Raw genomic sequence first — 24,300 nt, forward strand, 5'->3', positions numbered from 1 at the left:
ATATACGATGGTTTTCTCCAAAGAATGATGTATAAGGGGTGACTTTATTTGTGGCCTGTTTCTAGTTAAAAAGAATATAATTTGGTTGCGGAGTAATGAAGTTCACATTGAGGTGCCAAAACTTACAGCTCTTGATTACAGATTTATCACCTTGCCAGGATACAGTCTTGCCATTTAACCTTCCTGGCTCCAGTTCCAGATGATCCATTGAACTCCAGCAAGGGGCACTGGTTTGTGTTTCCCTTTTTCCACGTCATTCAGAAATTTTAGTGTTTTAAGGCAAAGGGTCATTAGCCAGATGACTGATTAGTGAGGACAGCTGATTAGTGCATTTTTTTTCCCTTTTTGCTCAAGAAAGTGCCCAGGATAAAAGCTAATTTCATCCCTTCGTTAGCTGGCTTGCAGCAGAGGGGAATGTTCCCTCATCAGGGTGCAGATCAAAGAGCCTGGAGCAACCTTACGTCTCAGCAACTGCTTTCCGCCCCTGCCCCTCCCCACCGACCAGATTACATTGTTGGCAAAAACAGAAGGTACATTATTTTTTTAAGTGCAGAGCGAATTATTTTTAAGTGGTCAGAAGCATGGGGGAAGGGGTCTTACGGATTCTCATAAGCTTTTGAACAAGGCTACAACTTCTCTGATCAAAAAGTGCTTATGAGTCCTGTTGCTGCGGTTGTTTTTACTACTCCAGAAATGAAGAGATGTGGTGTGCACCTCTTTTTCTTCCTTCATTTAAGTTTATTTCGTTGTCTTTCTATTTTCTTTTAGGAACAAGTATTCGAAACAGTGTTGGCAGGATTTACCTCCGAGCACAGTTTTGTTTTCTACACTGTATTTTCACTTACGGGTTTTTTTTGGATCGTACTGGTGCAGAAAATGGGAGGGAATCTGCATCCTTGCTACCTACATTTTTACTCCCTAAGTGTGTTTACTTTTTAGAAAGAATCCAGCCTTACTTATTAGCCGCAAGTTCTCTGCATTGTTTTCATTCTTATGTGTGAACACAAACTTTTCCCCTCTCTTGTTTATGTTTTGTTTTCTATTCCAGATGCCCACTAATTAGTGAGGTATTTAATTGGGCAGGACAGCTGACGAATACTTCTCTTCCGGTTGATGGAAGTAGGCAGATGACCGTTAAGTTTCTCTGTGTGCCATTCAACTTGCAGCTTGCTCTTGGTTCGTTGGTTCTAACGGTTTGCCCTTGAATCCTCTCCCTCCGTTGAGGAACAGGCTCTGTGCACACCTGGGATCTGCAGCACCTCTTGGCACTGTGGGTTTGTGACCGCCTCTTGGGCCCCCAGTGGAATATTAACTAGCACAGGGCACTGGAGAGCTCTTGGCGGGGCTTGGTACTGTCCTGTTTAGAGGACATAGACCAGCAGGCCGATGTCTTCAGCTTTCACTGTTAAAATTGAATGATGACTGACATACTATGTACGTGCCTTTAACCAACTGGCAAAGGCCATTTTGACCCACCATCCCAATGTACTCTCTAAAATGGTCATAAATAAATGATATCATGACAAATATATCATGGATGGGGAAATCCTAGAGATTACACAGGTTGGATTTCTGTTTAGGGGATTTGGGCTCAAGTTCGAGCTTTGCCATTCAGTGGCTGTGTAACTTGGCCAAATGTGCTGACCCCTCTAAGAATCATTTCCTAACTATTTAATTGGTGTTATAATGTAACTGCTGCTCCATGGTGTTTTCCTGAGAATTAAATGAGATAATGCAAATACAGTATTTAATAAACTCTCTGCTTATGGTGAGTGCTTCACAGTATGGCACGTCCACTGTGCCTCCACTTTATTAAAGTTTATTTCATTTTCTTGTTCTACCGCCTCCTGTTCCTTTCCATCATCAATGTCATCATCAGCATCCGCACCACCAGCACCATCAGCACCAGCACCGCCCCCCACCACCATCACCACCTGTATGCGATTAGTTCAACTCTCCAAACCAAGATGTTTTTGTTAGTGCTGCAGTTGTGTGTGTTTCTCTGCCTCCCTGAAATCCACATCTTCTACAAACAAATTAGACACCTAGTGGGCCGTAAACCTTAGGAAAAAAGTTCGTGTGTCAGCTCTGTGCATGGCGGCCTTCTGAACATAACTTTCTCCCTGAACCTTAGTGAATTTTCTATAATCTTCTTCTGCTTTGTAAGTGAAGAAAGTATTAAAACTTTTAAGTGACTTTGAGAAGTTTTAACCTGGTAAATTCTTGGCAGAAAGTGTTTTATGTAACAAATACATACTGAATACATGTGGAAAAAATGAAAGCTGCAGAGTTATTCAAATGAAGTGTTTTAAAGATGTCCTAAACTAAGCCTCTAGACTACAGTCTAGAAAACTGTAGTTTTTCTAGAACTCTATTGGATCATTTAATCTTCTACCATTATAATGAGTATTTTTTCATACTTAATAATTCAATCCATCCACCTGATAGGAATTTAATTATCCAGGTAAAGCTAACGAATGACCAATGCAATGCTGAAGTTGGTACATCTTCCAAGAGTTCTTAGTGGGTGAGAAAAGCGCCATCTCTTTAAAATGAGACTTGTAAGTTCAATCCCATTTCTTTCTTTACCTGTCAGTCCTGCAGTCCTGTGAGAACACAAGTAAACTGCAGACCTGGGGCTCAAGGTTCCAAAACATCTTTTTAGGCCATTCATTCCCTTTTCTTTTGAGTCATGTGCCAGCCTCACCAGGTTGTTGGGGAGAAAAGATGCCTCCCATACAGTGTCGCTGGGCATGGGAACACTCACAGGAATTCCTTCGTTTCTCTGTGGTTGGAAAATGTGGACTTTCCAAGATGCCTAATTTGTGCTTCTATATATACTAACTTTGTATTTCTAACGTGTGGGCAGGCTTCCTGTAAGACCGGAAAAGGGAAAATCATTTCTTTACCCTCAGAAGGACATCTGTAAAATCTTTATTGCACAAGACTTTCTTATCCTTGGGTATGCAATGTTGCATCTTTGCAAACAGCAGTTAGGCTGGATTCAAACTATTTTAGATTTTGTGGGTTTGACTTTTTTTTAAAAAAAAAAGGAAAAGCAAAGAAATACCAGGGAGAGCGGGCACTTCAAACGTTCGAGACATGTGTTTGGAATAAAATCCTCACGGGGGGCCCTGGAGGGTATTCTGTCCTGAAAGGGAGCAGCGGAAGGCTTGTATATCAAGTCAAGAAAGTAGAAGTTCAAGCTCAGACTTGGCGTGATGCTGCCAGGGGGGTTGCTGCAGGATCGCTAGCTAGCGCTTTATCATCAGGGAGAGTGTGGGAGGGGCTGGGCTTCAGAGCCTTGACCTGCATGTACTAGAGTCGGGATTAGGTCCCCTGTCTTCTTCCTGCATGTTTATTTTGCCCCTGCTCCATCCGTAGCCAGGTATTTCAAACTACCATCAACCCTGCTTGTACTTCTCACCGTGCCCTTCATTCTCTTAGGAACTTGTGAAGGCAGGTGACGTAACAGTGCAGGCATTCCTGCACCCTGGCGGGCACTTAACTTTTATGCTCTTCCCTGGGACAGAAAACGTGTGTTTCATTGTCTTCTGTCTTCCTGTGAAGCCCCGTGTTTTCTGACCGTCCCTGCTGGAGTCTTCGTGGGGAACTTCTCAGACTCACTGGCCACGCCATGCAGGGCCCCTACAAAGAGAAAGAGGTCCCCTTTTCTAACATGTCAGGTCCTTTTTACAGTTTTAGGGTTGTGAAGAATGCTTTTCTTCCGCCCCCAACTGCTCCCAAGCAGTAATAATCCCTCATGGAAAATCTGATTCATTCCTCCATGCAAATGCTTTGATTGAAAACACACCGCTGGTATTCCTCCTTATGTTTCCCAGCTCAGATGACAGAACTATTAGTTGCTAATTAGCAAAACCTGAGGAATTTGCTTAAAGAAAAGAAACTGAATTTTTAATTGCTTGCATTTATTTATTGTCTGCAGAAAGCTGATGTGCCGGGTCCACTTGCATTCTTGTGTGCTTAAAAAAAAAAACACGTAATTTTTTTCTACCTGTCTGTCTTTATATTAGGTGACTCTCTATCCCCTTAGAAATACATCTTCTAAGCGAGTGGAAGAGAAGATGAGTATTTTACATATTTAATAGGTGCACCTGCTCACATTTCTCTTACTGCTGGAGTGTCATCTGGAGATCGTGAGAGACAAAAAATGCCTGCAGGGCACAGATGAACAGTTCGGGGTCAACCAGACAGCACAGGCAGTGACAGTCACCCAAGCACACGGTTCCGTTCTCATCCAGTTGATGAACCAATCCGGAGTGTTTTAGTGTCTTGGTTTTTCTTTTCTTTTTTTCTTCTTCTTCCTTTTTTATTTATTTATTTTTTGTTGAAAGTGAGACTGTTTAGCCAGTCCTTTTGGTTTTTCTTTTCTTTTTTCTTCTTCTTCCTTTTTTATTTATTTATTTTTTGTTGAAAGTGAGACTGTTTGGCCAAAAGGACTGATGTCCTGTGATACTTTGGGACTTTGCCGGGTACTTTGCTTCCTCCTCTGGTAGTCTTGACCTGTAGGGGATCAGGAGTGGGGAGGTGCAGACAATCTATGAACCTTTGCAGAACTCATATTTGTGAGCTTAAGAATAGCTCCGTGATTGGGATGCCTGGGTGGCTCAGTCGGTTGAGTGTCCAACTTTGGCTCAGGTCATGATCTTGCAGTTCCTGATTTCAAGCCCCGTGTTAGGCTCTGTCTGACAGCTCAGAGCCTGAAGCCTGCTTTGGATTCCATGTCTCCCTCTTTTTCTGTTCCTCCCCCACTTGTACTCTCTCAGTCTCAAAAATAAACAAGCATTAAAAAGATTGAGGAAAAAATAGCTCTGTGATTATTCTTGGCTTTCTATTAGAAATTCAGTGTAACATTCTAAGTTTTCTATCAGTAATCCAGAGGTAATGTTTAAGGATTAGAACTTCCATAGATTTTTCTTAAAGAGCTGCTGCAGGGTAGTTCTGGTGAAAGTGGTGGAAGTAGGTTTAGGGATAATTCCTAGGGTTCCAGAGTGACTCTTGCCAGTGACTCTTGACTACTCTTATACCTGATATGACTGTGATTCTTCATCAGTCTTGGGAGGTAGCCTACCAAACTGGGAAACAGCCATGAAAAAAGCATGTATTGTTTGGAAAAATGTATTTGGTTTCATTCATTGAATTTTGGGGGATTCATTTATTGAAGGAGACTGGGGAGAAACTTGAAGGCCATTCAGGAGGACAGACAGAAAAGGCTAACGGAGATCACGTTCTAGGGAAAATCAGTTGATCATCAGTTGTACCCTGGCGCACCCCCCTCTTCTATGGCGGCCACCAGAGGTCTCCAGTTCCAGCTCCCCGACCACTGCCTTGGCCACCCTGCTCACACCCTTGTTCCTCTCGGTGTCACTCTGCGCTTTCCTTCTGTCTTCAAGTTCTACTTATTCCTCGGGGCCCATCAAGAGACCACTTCCTTTGAAAGGCTCCTCTTCACAGAGATATTTCCCTGCCCTGGACACCAGGTAGATCTATAATTCTCACCTCAGCACCTCACGGCTGTGATCTGTGTTGTCCATGTATGTTGGTCTTTTAGAATAAAAGGACAGTCCCTGGTTCTTCCAGTCAGCAGAATTCCTGGGGCAGGGCTGAGAGGGCTCCTTCATGCCTTTATAGGACAGAGAAGGGCAAGCCTTCCTGTTACCTGACCTTAGTCACACCCCAGGGGAAGTTTGCCCCAAGCCTGCCCCTCTGAAGTAGCCACTCAACAATCTGAAGAGACTGATGCTTCGGCTTCTATATTATTTTTAGTCCCTCTGTGTCACCTCTGATCCAGACATAATCACCCAGCCCTTTCTGGAAGTGGGTGTTTATGACACATTTGTACATTTACAAATTGTACATTTCAAAACCAGCAAAAATATTTGCTTCCGCATACATACGGCAGATGTAAGACTGCAAGGATTCTCACAGGAGATGCATAGTGGTCCTTTGGAAGAAGCTGGCCGTTCGCTCTCAGACTTGGATGGGGATCCTCTCTTCAGAACCGTGAGATTAGCACGAGAAATCCGCCAGTCCTGAGTGTTTGACGCCCATCCGAAATCGAAGGGGTATAGGAATTTTTCCTGTAGGTAAGGTGAGCATGGTATTCGTGTCCCCTCTTCCAGATTTTACCAATTTGTTTTACTTTCAATAATCTCTAGGCAGTTCATGATTTTGGTAACATCTTTCCAACTTGTTAGTGTCCAAGCATGCGTGTAATCCATGTTAACAGAGGCTCCAACTACAAATCGGTTTGGGATTATAAACTCAGTTGTCTAAATATCCCATGTAATTATTTTCCTTTCCTAATTTGGCACCTGCCCAACACAAGTGGCATTTTTTTTTTTAGTTGCTTAGAGCTCTTTCTGTCCTTCCCTTCCCTCAGCCTTTCTTCGAGAACAGCCTGAGAAAGACAGCAACTCTTAGCATTTCTCAGCCATGTGCGACCAGCTTTCTATCCCATTTTCTAATGGAGGCAACATTATCCTTGGTCCCTCCTTTTTTTTCTTGTATAATTAAAGAATGTTACCTTTGATGTCTCTTGCAATTGTATCTCCTGTCCTGCTTTAGCTCTCTTGATCTTGTACCTATAAATTTGTGCTCTATCTTCATACTTCTTAGTGAAAGGGCTAGAATTTTCACTCTTTGTGCCTTTTACAGTTTGATTTAATATAGGGTAATTGATCTGGCATTTTTATTGCTCCTTCCTTCTCTATGTTCTGTTAGAGTTTGGATTGTTACTGTCCTCTTTGAAAAGTATCCAACTTCCTCAAATTGTTTAGCTTTTTACATTTTGATCTTTACATTGGGTCTCTCCTAAAATTAATTGTTCTTCTCTTCCTAATGTCTTCCCTTCCTTTTTGGGGGTCCTGAGGAAAATATTTGGTCATCCAGCTGTGGGTATTTTTTGTTCATCTGTTAGTCATTTGTTATTTCAGCGTATGCTTACTTACTAGAGGCCTCCTAAGTGCGGACCAGTGTTAGAAAGAATGAACAAAGTTGCTGCCTCCACGGACCTTCGGGCTGGTAGGACATGGACATATGCAGATAAGCTCATACAAAAATCCGATACAAAGGATGTATCAGAAAGGCAGATGCAGGTTTTTTTTTTTTGGGAGCAGGTAACAACATACCTGATCCAGACCTGAGTCCAGAGGGCTTCCTGGAGGAAGGGACATCTGAACTAATCCCTGTGGCAAAAAGGTAGAGAAGATCCTTTGCAAAGGAAATCCTGACCCCTGTGAGGACCTAGGAGGAGGTGGCTGGAGGGCAGAGCTCAGGGAAGGGAGTGGTAGCAGGTGTCTCCTGGGGGAGCAGCTGCCCCTTCTCTGCATGAACCAGGGGTTCCTCCTTGCTCGGATTTGTTGCTCAAGATTCCTGTCCTGCAGCCACCCTCCCGACTTCTGGCTGCTGACCTTCCTTTCATTGGCTGTCAGGCACGTCCTGCCTCCCTGGGTGATGTGGCCTGTCTTCCCCTGAAGACAACAAAATACCTGTTCTCAAACTTCTGAGCTCTTATGTGTTGGGTAACCCTGAACGCCACAGTAGCTTTCTTTTTATTTTTAAGTTGATTTATTTATTTTGAGAGAGAACGAGTTAGCGTGTGTGTGGTGGGGGAGGAGCAGAGAGAGAGAGAGAGAGAGAGAGAGAGAGAGAGAGGGAATCCCAAGCAGATTCCATGCTGTCAGCACAGAGCTACTTGTGGGGCTCGATCTCATGAACTGTGAGATCATGACCTGAGCTGAAATTGAGAGCCTGACACTCAACTGACTCAGCCACCCAGGTGCCCCTCATGGTATCTTTCTTGATCTCAAAGTACAAATCCCAAGCATTGACAATAAATGCAGCTTAATTTCTAATGAATTAAGAGTATCTTGTATCAAGACTCATTGTAACTTCAAAATATATAATGTTCATGATAAAAAAAACCCAAAAAAACCTTGAGTTTTATTTTCTTGGAAAATCTAACATCAGTCAAGCTAGAGAAAGTGCAAGGGACCCATGGCGAGGTTGGGCCTGGGGTCCTGAACTAAAGTGAAATTCAGCTGGGAAATCCAGTAGCTAATGCTGTTGCGGGGGGAATGGGAACAAAGATTTCCAGTGGTGGCAAAAGCCAGCAATCCAGCCTGGACGGAGACGATCTTCGGAGAAGGTGGTGGGACCTGTGAGGAGGAGGAGACGCATGTCCTCCGCGGGGGGTGGGGGGCTAATCAGCAGACATTGTGCAGGTCGGAGGAAGCCGGCTCCCGGAAGCTGGGTGTTTACTCGTCCACTCGGGGAGCCCCATATCTGCATCTGATTGTGCTTATGACTTGTGAGGGGAATAAAAGGAGTCGTCTGTGTCGTAATTTAGAGAGGATCAGACAAGTGCGCATGACAGAGGCTAGGAAGCAGCTTGCTTTTTTCAGCTTGTTTTCATGGAATAAACCTGTTTTGAAAGTCAGAAAGAATTCACATTTCCTCACCCATCCCTGTTTCTCCCTGAAAGTAAGGCGTGTCATCAAATGCATCGTCGTCCTGCCCCCATCCCTACCCATCTGGAATCTGATGGATCTCACGTTATGGCTTCTGGGATCTCAGCCTGGCTCCACAGATCTGACCACATGGGTTGACCCTTTTGATCAAACATGCAATTTACTTCTGTGTTTAATGTGTCTCTGGCAGCCGGATGCTTTTTTGTGTACTACCTCTTATCGTTAATGATGCTTTGAGTGCAGGGGGTGTATCACATTGGTGTAAGAGGTGATATAGAGGGATAGTCGATGAGCAGCTGGAGGCACCTGAAAGTCCCTGGTGTTTGAGGTCCTTCTGAGTACACCCCTGGTGGACGTGCTTCAAGTCTTACTTGGGTACATGATGCTTGCTGTTTATTCTCATTTCAAAAATCCTGTGCATTTTTTGAGATCCTGCTATGAATCAGACACTGTGTAGGTCCTGAGGGGTCAGCATTTGCCAAGATCAATCAGGCTTTTACTCCTGGGGAGCCCACATCGCAGCCAGAGGACATGCACCAACCACCTGGGCAGAGCCAGCCATGGGAAGATCTAAGGGGAGAGCATTCTGCTCCACGAGTGGAATTTGTGGGTTTGCAGTGGCCGTGTCCAGGAGCAGAGAGGAGGCTGGTGTGATGGCTTGGAGAGGGACTGGGGCAGTTTGGAGGCAGGCAGGGGCCAAGGCTGGGGGGAATTGTGGGCCAATGGAAAACCATTGGAGGGTATGATGTAATTGGGTTTTCTCTTGGGGAGTATTGCTCTGGCTGCTGTGTGGGGACTTCATGAAAGGTGAAGTGTAGCATTAGGAAGAGACCTGCAGGCTGTTACTGTGGCCCAGGTAGGAGGAAAATGGTCCTCCTCTCTTAGAAATTAAGGCGGGCAGACACTGACCCCTCTCCTTGTGCCGCAATTTATGTCAAGGCTTTGAATCCATTAAATTCCCACAAAGACGTTGCACGATTTTTCCTGTTGACAGAGGAGGGAACTATGGCTTGTGAAGGCCAAGGATGTTGCCGTTTTTTCCATGGTTCAGAAGTGGCTGACCCAAGCTTTGAACCCACATAGTTTGGCTCCAGAGCTCAAATTCTCAAACCGTGCTTTCAACATGGCAGCCCACAGCCATTCAAGGGCCGGGCCAGGTGGGCAGTGGGTCAGGCCCAGCCTCACTGGGGGAGCTGGGTGACTCTGCCAGCGTGACAGGCCAGGGTCGGCGTGCCCTCGGGAGGTGTGCAGCCATCAATGATTGTGTCCCCGGCGGGAGAGTGTAGGCGTGCCCTGTGCTTCCCTCTGGTCGCTGTGCTCTAGGCCTTGCTTCATGGGAGGGAGGAGAAATGGCTTCTCTCCTGAAGAGTTAGAAGTTACCTGTGACGTAAGTACAGGCAGGCGCCCCTGTCCTCTCTGTGCCCCTCTGCTCTGGGGACAAGTGTGTTGGGAAATGCTGGCAGACCCCGCCGCATGCTCTTATGTGGAGTATTTGCTGTGCTAAGGTGCTGGGCAAAGCGCTCCGTTTTTGCACAAACCCGCTTGGCACGTGCGTTAGCTGAGATTTAAAGTGACCTTGCACACGGTGCTAGTTTGAGTCTGGACTCCGTGGCTGCAGGTTTGAGAGGCAGGAAGGGAGGCTCCACACATACTGCTCTTTACTTGCCTTGTTACACTTTGCCTTCCCCACCATGTCCCGTTAACCCTCATCCCTGCAGTGGCTTTGGGGAACATAGGCTGTCTGGACCACGGTTCGATTCATCATGTGAACTTGATTCTGAAGAGCAGCCTGGGTAAGCAACTGGAACTTTCACCTATCAGCAGAATAACGCAGTATCTGGCCCCACCAAGGCCCTGTCTGGAGACAGCGGTTCCTTCCTTTGCCCTCTGTGTGGCTACATAGGACCCAAGAAGAAGAAGTGGCAGAGAGAGAGAGAGCACCCCTTCATTTATATTTCAAATAACATTTATTTGCAGAGAGGGTAGGGGGAGGGGAAATGACACAAGCCTGTTGCACAGAGACATCGTGGTGTCCTGCTAACATGGGCAGTTCCTGGTCTCCAGGCTTGGGGGGGGGTCTCAGATAAACTGTAATGATCTTGGGAGAAGCAGTTAGCATGATTAAGGGGCTGGAGGAATGATTTATGAGAAAAGGTGAAAAGGCCTGAATATGAATCTCAGGGCCAGTGCAGGCACGTGGTGGCTCATCAGGAGATCCATGCTGAGGAAGGCAGAAATAGAACATTCCAGGGAGGCCATGGGATTCCCTGCTCTCAGGCACTGCTCATTTGAAAGACTGATGGGAGACCCTGGACCGTACCTGTGTAAAGCTGTTTCCAGGCACCAGATCTGCCCTGAGATATACCTGGGTCTGGAAATCAAACACCAGTTGTAGCAGGACAGTAAGAAAAGTTAGTGTTGAGACCTCAGAGTAACTGGGATCTTCTGAGATACTTCTTCTTTTTTTAAAAATATTTACTTTTGAGAGAGAGAGACAGAGTATGAGTGGAGGAGGGGCAGAGAAAGGAGGAGACACATAATCCAAAGCAGGCTCCAGGCTCCGAGCTGTCAGTACAGAGCCCGATGCGGGGTTCAAACCCACAGATCATGAGATCATGGCCTGAGCTGAAGTTGGACGCTTAGCCAACTGAGCCACCCAGGTGCCCCACTTCTTCTTTTTATTAATGTGTATTTATTTTTCAGAGAGAGACAGAGCACGAGTGAGGTAGGGGCAGAGAGAGAGGGAGACACAGAATCTGAAACAGGCTCCAGGTTCTGAGCCATCAGCACAGAGCCTGGTGTGGGGCTCGAACTTGTAACAGCAAGATCATGACCTAGGTAGAAATCAGACGCTTAACCAACTGAGCCACCCAGGTACCCCACTCCTGAGATACCTCTAACTACAACGGCCTAAAACATACGGCCAGCTTTTACCTGGCTTTTAGAGAAGGCAGAGGGACGGCTTCTTAAGATATTTTTGATTCCTTGACATTCATTTATTGCCACACTCAGTAGAAATAAAAGGTATGACCCTCTGTTTTGGGGAGAGACCACACAAAACACACGCAGAGGATAAAGAAACCTATCAACAAGTATCACGAGGCAGGTGAAAGGCACGACCCGGGTCTATCGTGGGGGATTTCTGATTCTGAGGGGGTTTTACAATAGAGCTCTGACTGCATGGCAAATTTAAATCCAGTATGAAATTTCCCCTAATTAACATTTCCCTTCTTCCTTCCAAATATCAAATTTATGGACTCTAAGAAATTCACATAACGCATGCCGATGCTGCATTTTCTTTCCGCTTGATCCGTTCCAGCTGTTAGGAGCTTTCATGTCTGCCTCTCATTAATTTATGAGGGGTTCGGAACTGCAATCTGAAATGCGCCCCTGAATTTTAGACCTTTTGGGAGCGAATTTCACATTTGTGCATAGTGACCCTTGCTCATATGTCAGCCCAGTATCTGCATTTATATCTGTCCATTGCCCCTTCCTGGGGCGCTTTGGGGATGAGTGATTGCAGGTGCTGGCCTGGCCTTAGGGGCACACAGGTTTTGTTAGCGTTGATGTCATTGTGCCTCCCGCCCAGTTGGTCAGACCTGAGTGTAACTGGTCCGGCACACAGCTTCTGCCCTTAAAGTCCAAGCAGCTCATAGGTAGTAGATTTTCTAAGTTTTTATACTCATGCCCTCTGACCTAGGGCAGGGAAAGGTTTCATTCGGCACTTTTGTGTATCATAGAGATTCTTTTTTCCCCTCTTTTTTGTCTTCTGATGGTTCATAGTGACAGGGAACTGAGTTCAGGGCATGCATTCAGGTGCAGTTTTCAGTCACTCACACTCCGTTTTTCTTAAACATGAATCCCTTTCAAGATGGCTTGTTTGAACTTGATATTTCATATTGGTGGCCACATGTTTGCACCATCCAGGAGCATAGCCGCCACGCTGAGGAACTGCAGTAGCCCAGTAATGACCGAGGTGACTGGTCAGCGCTTGGGACTGTCTACCCCACAGAGGACGAGTTTGCAGACCTGCCTTAGAGTTCCTTCTTGTTAATCTGTTACCATAGGATATTCCTAAAAAGTTCTTGCTTTTTGGTAACAGTGTAGCCTTCCTTGTTCCTTTGATGCCAGTCACCTGCTATTAGTCTTTAGATTTTCTGAAAACCTCTGTCATAATGAGCCACCAGGTGAGCATGACTTTAAGACTTGGATTTTTTTTTTCCTGCCGCTTCAGGTCCTGCGTATTAAGATTCCAATTAGAAGTTCTATTAAGCAGAGCTTGATATCAGAGCTGCGATTGGCCCCTCTTCTGAGAACAGTCAAAATTCTGTAGGGTGCTGATTTTGGATGGAAGAATGAATCCTCCTGCCTCATGAATTCCCCCTGACAAAGCGTGTGGAGGGGCCTCAGTGGGGTCAGGAACGAGACTCTGATTCAGTCTGTGGCCGAGAAGCTGTGCTTGGCTGCATTGTGTGACTGCATTTTGGAGTTAATGAACTTGGACATGTCGGCAATATTAATGATTGTGTATCTTTGCCTGTTTGTCCTTAGCTAATAGTATCTGAGACCAAGGTAAAGTGTTTATTTCAAAGCACTTGCTCCGTCTGAATGCCAGACTAGTTCTGCAAAGAGCCAAGGTAACATCCAAGGAGCCAAATGAAAACATCCTGAGGACCTTTGTGTTCTTTTCCTGTGATCTCATGGCGTAGGTAATATGCTTTTGAATTTGGTTTGTATTTTTAAATAATTTTATTATTAAAAAATTTTTTAAACATTTATTAATTTTTGAGACAGAAAGTGAGCATGGGCAGGGGAGGGGCAGAGAGAAGAAGACAGAGGATCCAAAGCAGGCTCTGTGCTGTGAACGCAGGGCATGATGTGGGGTCCAAACTCATGAACGGCTAGATCATGACCTGCATTGAAATCAGGAGTTGGCCTCTTAACTGACTGAGCCACCCAGGCACCCTTGCCTCCCCATAACTTCATTATTTAAAGTAAATGTTCCTAGGGGCGCCTGGGTGGCTCAGTTGGTTGAGTGGCCAACTTCGGCTTAGGTCATGATCTCAGGGCTCATGAGTCGAGCCCCCGTGGAGCTGTGCTGACAGCTCAGAGCCTGGAGCCTGCTTCGGATTTTGTGTCTTCCTGTCTCTCTGCCCCTCCCCTGCTTGCCCTTTCTCTCTTTCTCTGTTAAATATATAAATAAACAAAATTTTTTTGAAGTAAATGTTTCTAACCACTTTTTTCTTTCTGAAATTAATATTGAAGATGGCCTTTAGTGTTCTGAAATTGTAGGAGAGGCTTTGGCACTAGGGATAGCATCAGGATATGGTGATGACACAGGGCATTAAAGCAGTTGACTGTTGATAAGGGGGCAAGTGAAGACACCTGGTGTTCTTTTAGAGCTCATTTTATTTTAAATAACTTCTAGGATCTTTTATAGCCTTGGCTAAAGGCTTTGCAAAACCTGTTAATGTTGGCTCATCTCTGTCCAGTGATGTCACATTGAGTTGAACAATCAGAGCTAATATTCACTTGATCTTAGCCAAAAGCCTGAGAAGCGATACAGAGCTAATATTAGATAATGCCGAAGTGAGACGACGAGATGACATTTGGGAAGCTGTGACTTCCACTTCACTTAGGAATTGTGAAGTTTTGCTAGGATTCCACTCCTGTCCGTGATGATATTCCAAACTGGCAAGCTGAGTCAGGTCCGAGCTGCGTTGTCTCCCTGAAGCTGAATAGTAAAAGCTGACGAGGGAAAATGGGTTTGTGAAAGCTTTTTTCATAGATGATGATTATTGGATTACTTCAGTGTTAGTTTATTTTCCTGACAAAAGGTCCATTAAAAGTTCTTTTTGTAATGTAAGCTCTTACTGTATTTTCATTGAAATTGTATTTACAAGTAGCGCATGCTCATTTCAACAAATGATAAAGTGCCAGAGAGCTTAGGACAGAAAGCGGAAGTCGCCCCCATCACCCCAGAGGCAAGGACAGTTTTCGCCATCGCTATTGTAGTGGTTTTGGAAGACCGCCACCGCAGCTCCACGATGCGCTTACACCTTTATTGCCTGGCATTCGGACCCCTGATGTTTTCACTCAGCGCTGTTAATCGACTCTCCAGTAGGAGAGGAAACCTTGGATTTTCCAACATTGTATTCTCCTCTCTTTTCAATATTGACAATACATTACTGTTATATTTACTATTCTCTAACGGCTATTCTTTTTTTAGGTTTATTTACTTATTTTGAGAGAGGGAGAGAGAGTGCGTGCACATGCCAGTGGGTAAGGGGCAGAGAGAGAGAGAGAGCAAAGGAATCTCAAGCAGGCTCTGCCCTGTCAGTGCAGACCCCGATGTGGGGGTTGATCTCACAAACCATGAGATTTCATAAACTGTGAGATCCTGACCTTAGATGACTTATAGAGCGGATGCTTAACTGACTGAGCCACCCAGGTGGGTATTCTTGTAAATAATATCCGAAACCTCTATTGCTTTCTTTTTTTTTAAATCTACTTTTCATAGTAGTTTTTGATTTTCCAGTTCAGAGATGAGGGTATTAAGTGACCTTCCCCATTCCATCTTTTGGAGCCCACCTTTTCTGGTGTTAATGTCTCCCTGGTATCTTCTAATCAGCACCACATCTGCCAGGTTTCTGTCCAGAGGTTGGCTTTAAAGGCTGAAAGTCAGTTAAGCACTAGAGCCTCACTTTGTAGGGCTAGTATTTTAATCCCTGAATCACTCAGCAGAGGCGGGGTTAGCATTAAGAACAAGCTGTTTATCTCTTCTTACCTTTCTGTCATTGCTTGCACAGCTGCTGTATTGCATTTTTGTAGTTGTGTTAGCTTTTCCTCTCTTATTTGTCTTTATAAACATCCTTCCTTTACCCCTCACCTCCTAACCTTATCCTTTACACTTAAGGGAGAGCCCCCGTGTTTCCTGGCCACTTCATCCTCCCAAGAAGTCTGGACTGGGACTTTATGGCCGTCCACACTGAAACGACGTTTCCTGAGTCTGAAGCCTTTGCCATTCTTTATTTCACTTTACCGTGATGTAGCAAGTGACTTCCTACCAATGAGGAGGTAACGCGTTCTAGTTCTTCCATGGGTCAAAGTACCGTTATCCTGCCTTTGCTTTTGTTTGATAATATAGCTAGAATTCTAACTTAAAAAATCATCTCCCCTGAGATGTTGGAAGGCATTGTTGCGTTTTACATTAACATCCAAAGTTGTAGATGGGAAGTCTGATGCCCCTCTGATTTATATTCCTTTGTAGATGTTGATCTTTTTGCCCTTCGTATCTGAAAGCCCGTCTTCAGATGCAGATATTTTAAATTTAACTTACTTTAATTTTTGTCCTTTCGCTTATTGGTTGGTAGACCACTCCAGTCTGAAACTTCGCTTTTATCTCTGGGGATGTTTTATGTTCATTCTGTCTTTAATCATTTTACTGCCTCGTGTTCCCTGTTCATCTTTTCTGGATTCTGCTTACTTGACTGTTAATGCCTCCTGGGTTATTTTTCTGTGTCTCGTATCTTTTCCTTTCAGATTCTCCCGTCTGTTTTGCTTTTGGTTCTGTGTTCTGGGAAATTTCCTTGAGTTTGTTTTTCAGTGCTTTTGGTGACTTTTTAATTTTAGCCATTACATTTTCAATTTCTGAGAGCTCTTTATTTTTTTAAGTGTTTTTATTTTGAAAGAGAGGGAAATGGCACAAGCGGGACAAGAGAGGGAATCCTAAGCAGGCTCCGCGCTGTCTGCACAGAGCCCGCCGATGTGGGGCTTGAACTCATGAACCGTGAGATCATGACCTCAGCCAGATGCTTACCCCACTGAGCCACCCAGGCACCCCTGTGAGAGCTAAAATACTCGATGGCTCCCTTTTTGTAGCCTGTCGCTGTTGCCTTTTGTATGTAATACTTTATGATCCTCCACAACTAGACCCTGGGGTTCTTGTTTCCTGTGGATTCAGTCCTCCCTGTGCCCCTCATCCTGTCATGAGCCAAGCGATCCCAGGTGTTTGTTCACCCGGAGAGTGGGAGCAAGAAGCTGGCCTGGGATTCCTCTGCTCAGGCTCATGTGAGGAAGGAGGCAACCTTTCCTCAGAGCGAACATCCTGACTGTGCATACCGATTGGTGGGATCTCCTTCCGGTGGGTTTCCATCGGTAGGGAATCCAGCAGGGCCCTCCCAACGCTGGGATGTGGCAGGCTTGCTTCTGGGGAGCAGTGAGAACCAGCGTGCCTTGGGCACCTGCCAGGGATCACACCAACCTGCAGACGGACTGGAGGAAAGACCTGGTGTGGCTCCCATGGCGCATACGTTTCAGTGAGAGACCTGCGAGAGCTGGAGGCTCCAAAACGTACACTAACTTCACTGTCCTGGGGCAGTTCTCCCAGCTTTATGAAGAAGAGGCGTAATGAGGTTGCTTGGGAAGATTCCAGCCACCTGCGCCCCTGGTACCTTGGGCTGGGAGACAGGTCCCATGACTGGCACAGGTGTTCCATGGAAAGCTCTGCCCAGGCCAACGGCTTCCTGGTGAGCCAGCTGCTACCCCTTTCTTTGCCCTCGTAATATGCGAGGCTGCTGCTTCTCTACAGGCCGCAGCTATCACTCTAGCCTCAGCCAGGTTGCGTCTTGCAAAACTTCGCTGATATTTCTTGTTCTGATTTTATTTCATTGACTGTATTAAGAGGACGGGCTCTATAGTCAGGCTGCCTGGGTTCGGATCCTGGTTCCGCCACTTCTACCGATGTGATCGTGGTTCCATGACTTAGTCTTTGCCAAGGAAGCCTTCACCTTCTCACCTCTACTGTGGGGACTATAATAGCACCTACTTCATAGGCTTGTTTTGAGGATTGAATGATTTAATGGACGTAAAGTTTATAGAAGTGCCCAGCAAAAAGTAAGTGCTCTGTGAATTTTAGTCTTATCTAGAAATATTTTTATTATTACTGTAACATCTACTTCCATCTTCGTATTTCAGAGACGTCTTCAGAGGGAAAGGCAAGAAATGTGTTTGCTCAGCCTGCTATCTTGGATTGGGAAAGATAAATTATTGTTTTTTGGTGTTTTTGGCCTATTGAAAACAGATCTAAAGTCAGTTAAACTTAGGATTCAGGCTTGGCCCTGTCACCCTCTGACAGGGTGACACTGAGCAAGCACTTAACTCGGGTTTTCCCGGTCTTTAAAAGGGGGCAGTGATAGTGACACAGAGTGGTAGCAGAGTACGTGAGAGAACGCACTAAACCCCCCAGCAAAGTGGCGTCCCTGCCCGGGGCAGTCAGTCCCGCGTGGGCACAGTGGCTGTCCCCACGCTTGAGTCCTGGTCTTCGCCCGGAGGAAGGTGCTCACACAGCAAGACAGTGTGACTCATGGGTTGGCCTCTCATGTCCTTTCCATGCTGTCGGATCCTTCTTTATTACTTACTTTCCTTTTAGCTTTTAGAATGTATTTTATTCTCTGTGATTTTACTGGAGAAGCTTGAAAACAATGGAATTTAACTTCGAGAACTGGGAAACATCCTACCTCGATAAAAAACGAGGCATGGTGATTGTGCTATATTTTATGGAATGAACATGCCAAGATTAAATAGTAGAACTTCCCAAAGGCAACGACCATCCCAGCCAAAAAGTATTTTAAAAGGCTTACTTTTTCTCATCTGAGGAGCTAGTCATTCGTTTCCTCAGAAAAGTTTCCTCTAGTTTATTTTCTTTACCCAAGTAGACCACACCCCCCCCAAAAAGGCAACTAATATGATGGTTTTGTAGAAATGTGGCTAATAGTTCCTTCAGTTCTGGCTACTGCATAACATTTGAAATGCGTGATATCAGGGCGTCTTGGGTGGCTTTGTTGGTTGAATGCCCAACTCATGATATTGGCTCAGGTCATGATTTCGTGGTTTGTGGGTTTGAACCCTGCATTGGGCTGTGTGCTGACAGCATGGAGCCTGCTTGGGATTCTCTCTCTCTCTCTCTCTCTCTCTCTCTCTCCCTCTTCCTCTCTCTCTCCCTCTCCCCCACTCATGCTCTCTCTCTCTGACCCTCAAACGAAACATTTTTTTCAATGCATGATTTCATCAAATTATGTCTTTTTTGTTAAAGTTTATTTTGTGAGAGACAGAGACAGTGTGAGCAGGGGAGGGGCAGGGAGAGAGAAAGAGAGGGAGAGAGAGAGAACCCAAAGCAGGCTTTGTACTGCCAAGCATAGAGCCCAGTGCGGGGTTCAAACCCACAAAATCACGGGATCATGACCTAACTCGAAACCAAGAGTCACCTACTTAACCAACTGAGGTGCCCTTAATTATGTCTTAAACTGAGCACTTATTTACTACAGACTTGCTGCATACGAAAGTTTATCTCTGGACATCTTTGTGTATGTTCCTGTATGTGGGTTTGTTTTTCTTAGTTTTCTCTTTCTTTCTTTCTGTCTTTCTGTCTTTCTTCATATGAAGCATACTTTAAAGTAGTTGGCTAATACGGCCTCTTTTGAATTTATTTTTTAACCTGGCCCATTTTAATACCACCTCGCTATTGAAAAATCATATACTTGGAGAGATCAATGATATTGTACAAAACTCAACCTTGTTTTTAAATTGGAAAAGTTAGTTTCAGCCTGTCTCAAACATCCTTAGGGTTTCCATATTTTCAGTTGGTGCTGCATTAAACAGACTATTGCATTGTAGAAATTGGAGGCGATTCAGAGGTGGGCATAGGGAACCGTGAGGGCCATGTGTGCTGTGGAGTAGATGCCACGGTCTGCAAACAGTTTTACAAGTCAGATCTCATTGAGAAGAGGGAGGCAAGCAGATTTATGAGCTTTAAATAGCTGCTGGCCCGCCTCACGTGAAGTCAGTGTCAGCGTGTTCCTTTTTTAATGGAGCATCTCTGAAGAACGTGTAATGGGCTCTAGCGTCTGGGAAAAACGTCTCTATCCCAGCTTGGACAGAGGAGTGGAAGGCAGTTTGTCTGCTCAGAACCAGAGGGCAGCTGTCCACCTCTTGCAGAGCCCCTGGGCCCCATTGAAAAGGCTCCTTACTAGCAGGGCTGCCTTCGATCGAACCATGTCAGAAATGGGAAGATAGGCTGTCAATCAGAGAACAAGACCGTGCTGTGTGGTTGCAAGCTGGTGAAAACTCGAGAGGCTGAAAATCCAAGCTGGAAGAGCTGGAATAGGCCTGGGGTTGGTGCAGCCCAGCTGGGTGTGGGGGTATTCAGAAGGTGTGGCTGGAGCAAGGCGGCTCTGGCCAGACCCTTGCCACTGTTTTCCTACAGTCCTCATCTTTCTGGGCTGCAGGTGGTTCTGGAAGCCAGAGCCACGGATGCCACAGCTTCCCAGCCCCATAGGCTGACCCTCTTCTGAATAAATGGGTTATGGAGTCCAAGCTGGAAGAAGGCTGTGGTGGCAATTTCTGAATTGCTGGTTCAGTTCCTGTGATCTATTACTTTTTTGAAGTTTGAAAATACTGTATAGACAGATGCAAGACTATGTGTGATTCACTATAAGATTGGGAGCTTATGTGACTTTTTTTCCCAAATGTTTATTTTTGAGAGAGAGAGAGAGAGAGAGAGAGAGAGAGAGATTAAGAGTGCAAGTAGGAGAGGGGCAGAGAGAGAGGGGGACAGAGGATCTGAAGCAGGCTCTATAGTGACAGCACACAGCCCAGTGCGGGTCTTGAGCTCAAGAGCCTTGAGATCATGACCTGAGCTGAAGTCAGATGCTTAACCACGGAGCCACCCTAGGTGCCCTGCTTATATGATTTCTTGCAAAAGGAATGGTGTGTAGCAGATTTTGATTCTCTTTTCCTTTTGGCTACCAGGAGGGAAAGTGAGACTTCAATTGGTTGCTTCGCTCTCCTGACTCTGTAGAGATCTGTGGCCGGTATGTTTTCTACTCAACTGTCTCTACAACTTGACCACAGTCTCGACTGTTCTCTGATTGGATTATTATTCAGTTAGCATTTTCTACCTTTTTGCATGAATTCATCAATGCTGCCTGGAATCTTTAGTGAAATGAGGCCAAATATTAATAAATACTACTCCTAATCAGTTCATAAGGAGTGCTAGAATTTCACTAGACGGGAGAAAGAGTCACGTAAGTGCGTCTTATTGAAGCAATATGTGGAGAGAGACTTGTGTGACGGTGAAGTGGGTTGTTGAATGAATTTGGAGCTCGGCTGCGTTTCCTCCCCTTAAATGGCAGAACTTTTCAGGAAGCCTAGACACTGCCCTCCTCCCAGGGCGGTTTGGAAATGTCAGATACTTCCAGCCTCTGAGAAAGGATCCACAGGGAACTTGTGCCAGTTTTAAACTTTCCTCACCTGCAATATTTGTGAGCATCAATATTCTGCTTTCCTATCCATTTTTTAAAAGTGTTTTTGAAAAAAAATTTTAAGAAAGAGGGAGAGAGACAGCATGAGTGAGGGGAGGAGCAGAGAGAGAGGGAGACACAGAATATGAGGCAGGCTCCAGTCTCTGAGCTGTCAGCATAGAGTGCGATGTGGGGCTTGAACCCACGAATCACAGAGAGAGACAGAGCATGAGCAGGAGGAGTGGGTAGAATGAGAGGGAGACACAGAATCCAAAGCAGGCTCCAGGCTCCGAGCTGTCAGCACAGAGCCTGACACAGGGCTCAAACCCATAAACCTCGAAATCACAACCTGAGCCGAAGTCGGATGCTTACCCGACTGAGCCACCCAGGTGCCCCTCCCATCAGCTTTTTTTGTTTGTTTGTTTTTAATCCTTTGGAGTGGAATCAGATCGAGGGACATTTGCTTGTCACCGTCCTATTTCAGGTCCCAAAGTGCAGTGACTTGGGGCGCATGCTTTAATATTTTAGAGTTTATGTTCCTCCTGTTAAAACACAGGATTATAATTAAGTTCTGTAGACCCCTCTGCGTGTTCTTAAGTTATCACAGGCGAGCAGCCTCCGTGTCAGGAGCCCCTTTGTAAAGCTCCTCCGCGTCAATGCTGTCTAGTTATACTCTCAAAAATAAGAGGCTTGTCTCCTGAGGACAGCTCCATATTACGGGCGGAGTATAATCCTTAACATTGTTTTTCTTTGCTTTCAAATGGCTGGGGACAGTGAGTCAGGAGTGAGAACTCCCTTTGTTTCATGTCGTGCGCATGGCAGGGGAAGAATGTAGCAGGGCAGAAAATGAAGAAAGACATAAAAGGATCTCAGCTCAAGGAGGTCAGATCCATCAGAGGCTTAGCGTTGTCTTCAAAGATGCCTGGGACAGGTGGCAGTTCGAGACAATCACAGCGGCCGCATCGCCGGAGCCGAGATAAGGGATTCCTGCAGCAGCCTGCTATCTGGGGCCCGTTCGCTTTGATGTAACTCTGCTAGCAAGACTTTGGGGAGCAGACGACTGCCTTCCTCCGCGATAGGCTGCTGTTGTTCAGTCTTTTAAGGTCTCATTACAGTGCTCCTTGAGGATTAATCCTCTTTAAGGTTTACATGGGACGGTTTTGTCCAGAGGCCCAGCCGGGGACCTTGGTGCCACCTGTACGTGGCTGGGCCTCAGCCCCTCGCCCCCTCCCCCTCTGCCTTCCTTCTCCAGGTCGCTAGGATTTCAGCATCCTTTGCTTTCTGGTGAGGGCCAAGTTTAGGCCATGTTTCCGAGGCAGAGAGAACCAGTAGCACCAAACAGTCTGCTTGTTACTAATCCATCCTGATCTTTGCGGTGTTAATATATACTTTTCCCCACTCTGTTTGCACATCTTGTCTGTCTGATTTTAGGAGGAAATTACGATGTTGCTTGGCTCCAGAGAGTGTTGGTGAGTTTTTCTGACCCATTGCCTTTAAAAACACAGCTTTTAAGGTGGATTCTATAGGTGCTCGGAGGAGGACATCCGTTTGCATAAATTGCATACATTTGGTACACTTCGTTTAAAAAAAATAAATTCTTTTAAGGAACAAGCCAAACTTACATTTTATGAGATACTCTTTTAAATCATCCCATTAGTGAGGAAAAATGCAGCTATTTTGTTTTTGGACCTGTTCAGTGCACCAAAGAGCAACTAACTAAACTTAACCTTTTGAATTGCAGAAATAAATTTCGTCCCAACAGTTGGCACTTTTGGTTGAACAAAGCAATTCAGACACCATCAAGTGGCACTTGCAGAGGTCACAGGGCAGGCGGGGGGACGCTGGGGCATGGGTTTGACTAGGGGCAAGTGGAGGAGGGACTTCTGGCCCCTATGATGTGACTTTACATTCAGTTTCCTGTCCGGCGGGCTGGGGCTGGTCCTGGGATTGGTGGGGGGACATGGTGGCTCTTCACCCCTAGGTCAAGGCTTCAGGGTCACATTGTTGGTGTTGACTCAGAGGTAGTTAGCAGCCAACTCACTGCCTTTACTTCACCCTTCTGGTGTCAATCTGGTTCTTCACCGGAGGACACTTAGCTTGAATCAAGCACTGTAACTGGCCACGTTCCCAGTGTAAGCATTGTCCACATGTGAATTTTCTGCGGTCATACTCTTCAAATTTGACATAATCTTTGAAATGACAAAAGCAAGCTAGGCTTGAGCAGTCGATGGAGTGAAGGAAAAAGATGCAGTCCTGTGGACCACCTGCCATTGTAGACAGAAGCATGTGCTTGGATTTGAAACTTCTGCAAGGGATATTTGGCTGTATGTTTACACTGATGGAAATTTACCCGTTATCAAAAGGAAGATCGCCCTCCAAGATAGCATTTTGCAGGGTGCTCACTTTCTGCCCCACACAAGTGAATGTGAAATGGAGGGCAGGATGGTGGCAAAAGGTGGTTTGCAAGGTCACATGGAGAATGATTGACTTTCATGGACTTCCAGAGCCTTACCTTCGAGGGTCGCTCTTGAAACTGCAGCCTCCAAAGTGACCATGTGATCCTCATGTGGCCATGGAGAATCCAGAACTCTCTAGTTAGAACCGCATCTGGGATTCTGTGCTTTTAGTTGTTTATTTTTTAAATGTTAATTTATTTTGAGAGCCAGAGCATGCAAGTGAGCCTGAGTGGGTGAGAGGTAGAGAGAGAATCCTAAGCAGGCTCCACACTGTTGAGCCCAATGTGGGGCTTGAACTCAAGAATCATTCATGATGTGAGCCAAAATTAAAAGTTGGATGCTCAACCGACTGAGCCACCCAGATGCCCCTGGGATTCTGTGCTTTTAACCAATCTTTATACAACAGTGTGAGAACAATTGCTTTAAGTTGAAGATCAGAATGTCAATTTAATTCTTTAAATTCCTAATTTGTAATTACTCAGATTACCTGTCTTAAAAAGGTCCTATAAATTTGTTCAACTGATTGTTACACATTATGTCCCTATTTGAGTTACGTTTCATCTTTTTGATAGTTGCTTAAATCTAAATTTGAGTCTTTATGAGTAAATCAACTTCCTTTCCCTATGTGGTAAAGAAAGTTGGTTACCAAATTATTTGACACTGCAGAGAATTTTTATTTATTATTTTCTCAGTGCTGTGCCTACAGTGAATTAGCAAGAGGCAATAGGATGATTTGTACGGTTGTTTTATGTACCTGAATTTTTGTGCCGGAGATGGAAATGTAAACCCTTATAAGGTTTTTAATGACTGTGTATTAAGATATGTGTTATCAGCAAAAACACAAACCTTTTAAATATGAAAATACTGTCATTTTCTGGCATGACTACCAAATTTATGAATTATTTTTCTGTTGTTATTGTTTTGGTGAAGACTTGAAATTTTTTTGAAGTAAGGTCTCATGGGGTGTCTGGGTGACTCAGCCAGTTAATTAAGCATCTGATTTTTGATTTTGGCTCAGGTCATGATCTCATAGTTTGTGAGTTTGAGCCCTGC

At 45.2% G+C, this 24,300-nt stretch overlaps 1 protein-coding gene across 1 annotated transcript in view; it reads left to right on the plus strand.

Moving 5' to 3' along the window:
* Window positions 1–24,300, plus strand: part of GLI3 (GLI family zinc finger 3) — a 266,246-nt gene that overhangs the window by 77,700 nt on the left and 164,246 nt on the right. The window lies entirely within an intron of this gene.

This window comes from Suricata suricatta, chromosome 2 (assembly GCF_006229205.1).
Source record: "Suricata suricatta isolate VVHF042 chromosome 2, meerkat_22Aug2017_6uvM2_HiC, whole genome shotgun sequence".
NCBI classification, from domain to species: domain Eukaryota; kingdom Metazoa; phylum Chordata; class Mammalia; order Carnivora; family Herpestidae; genus Suricata; species Suricata suricatta.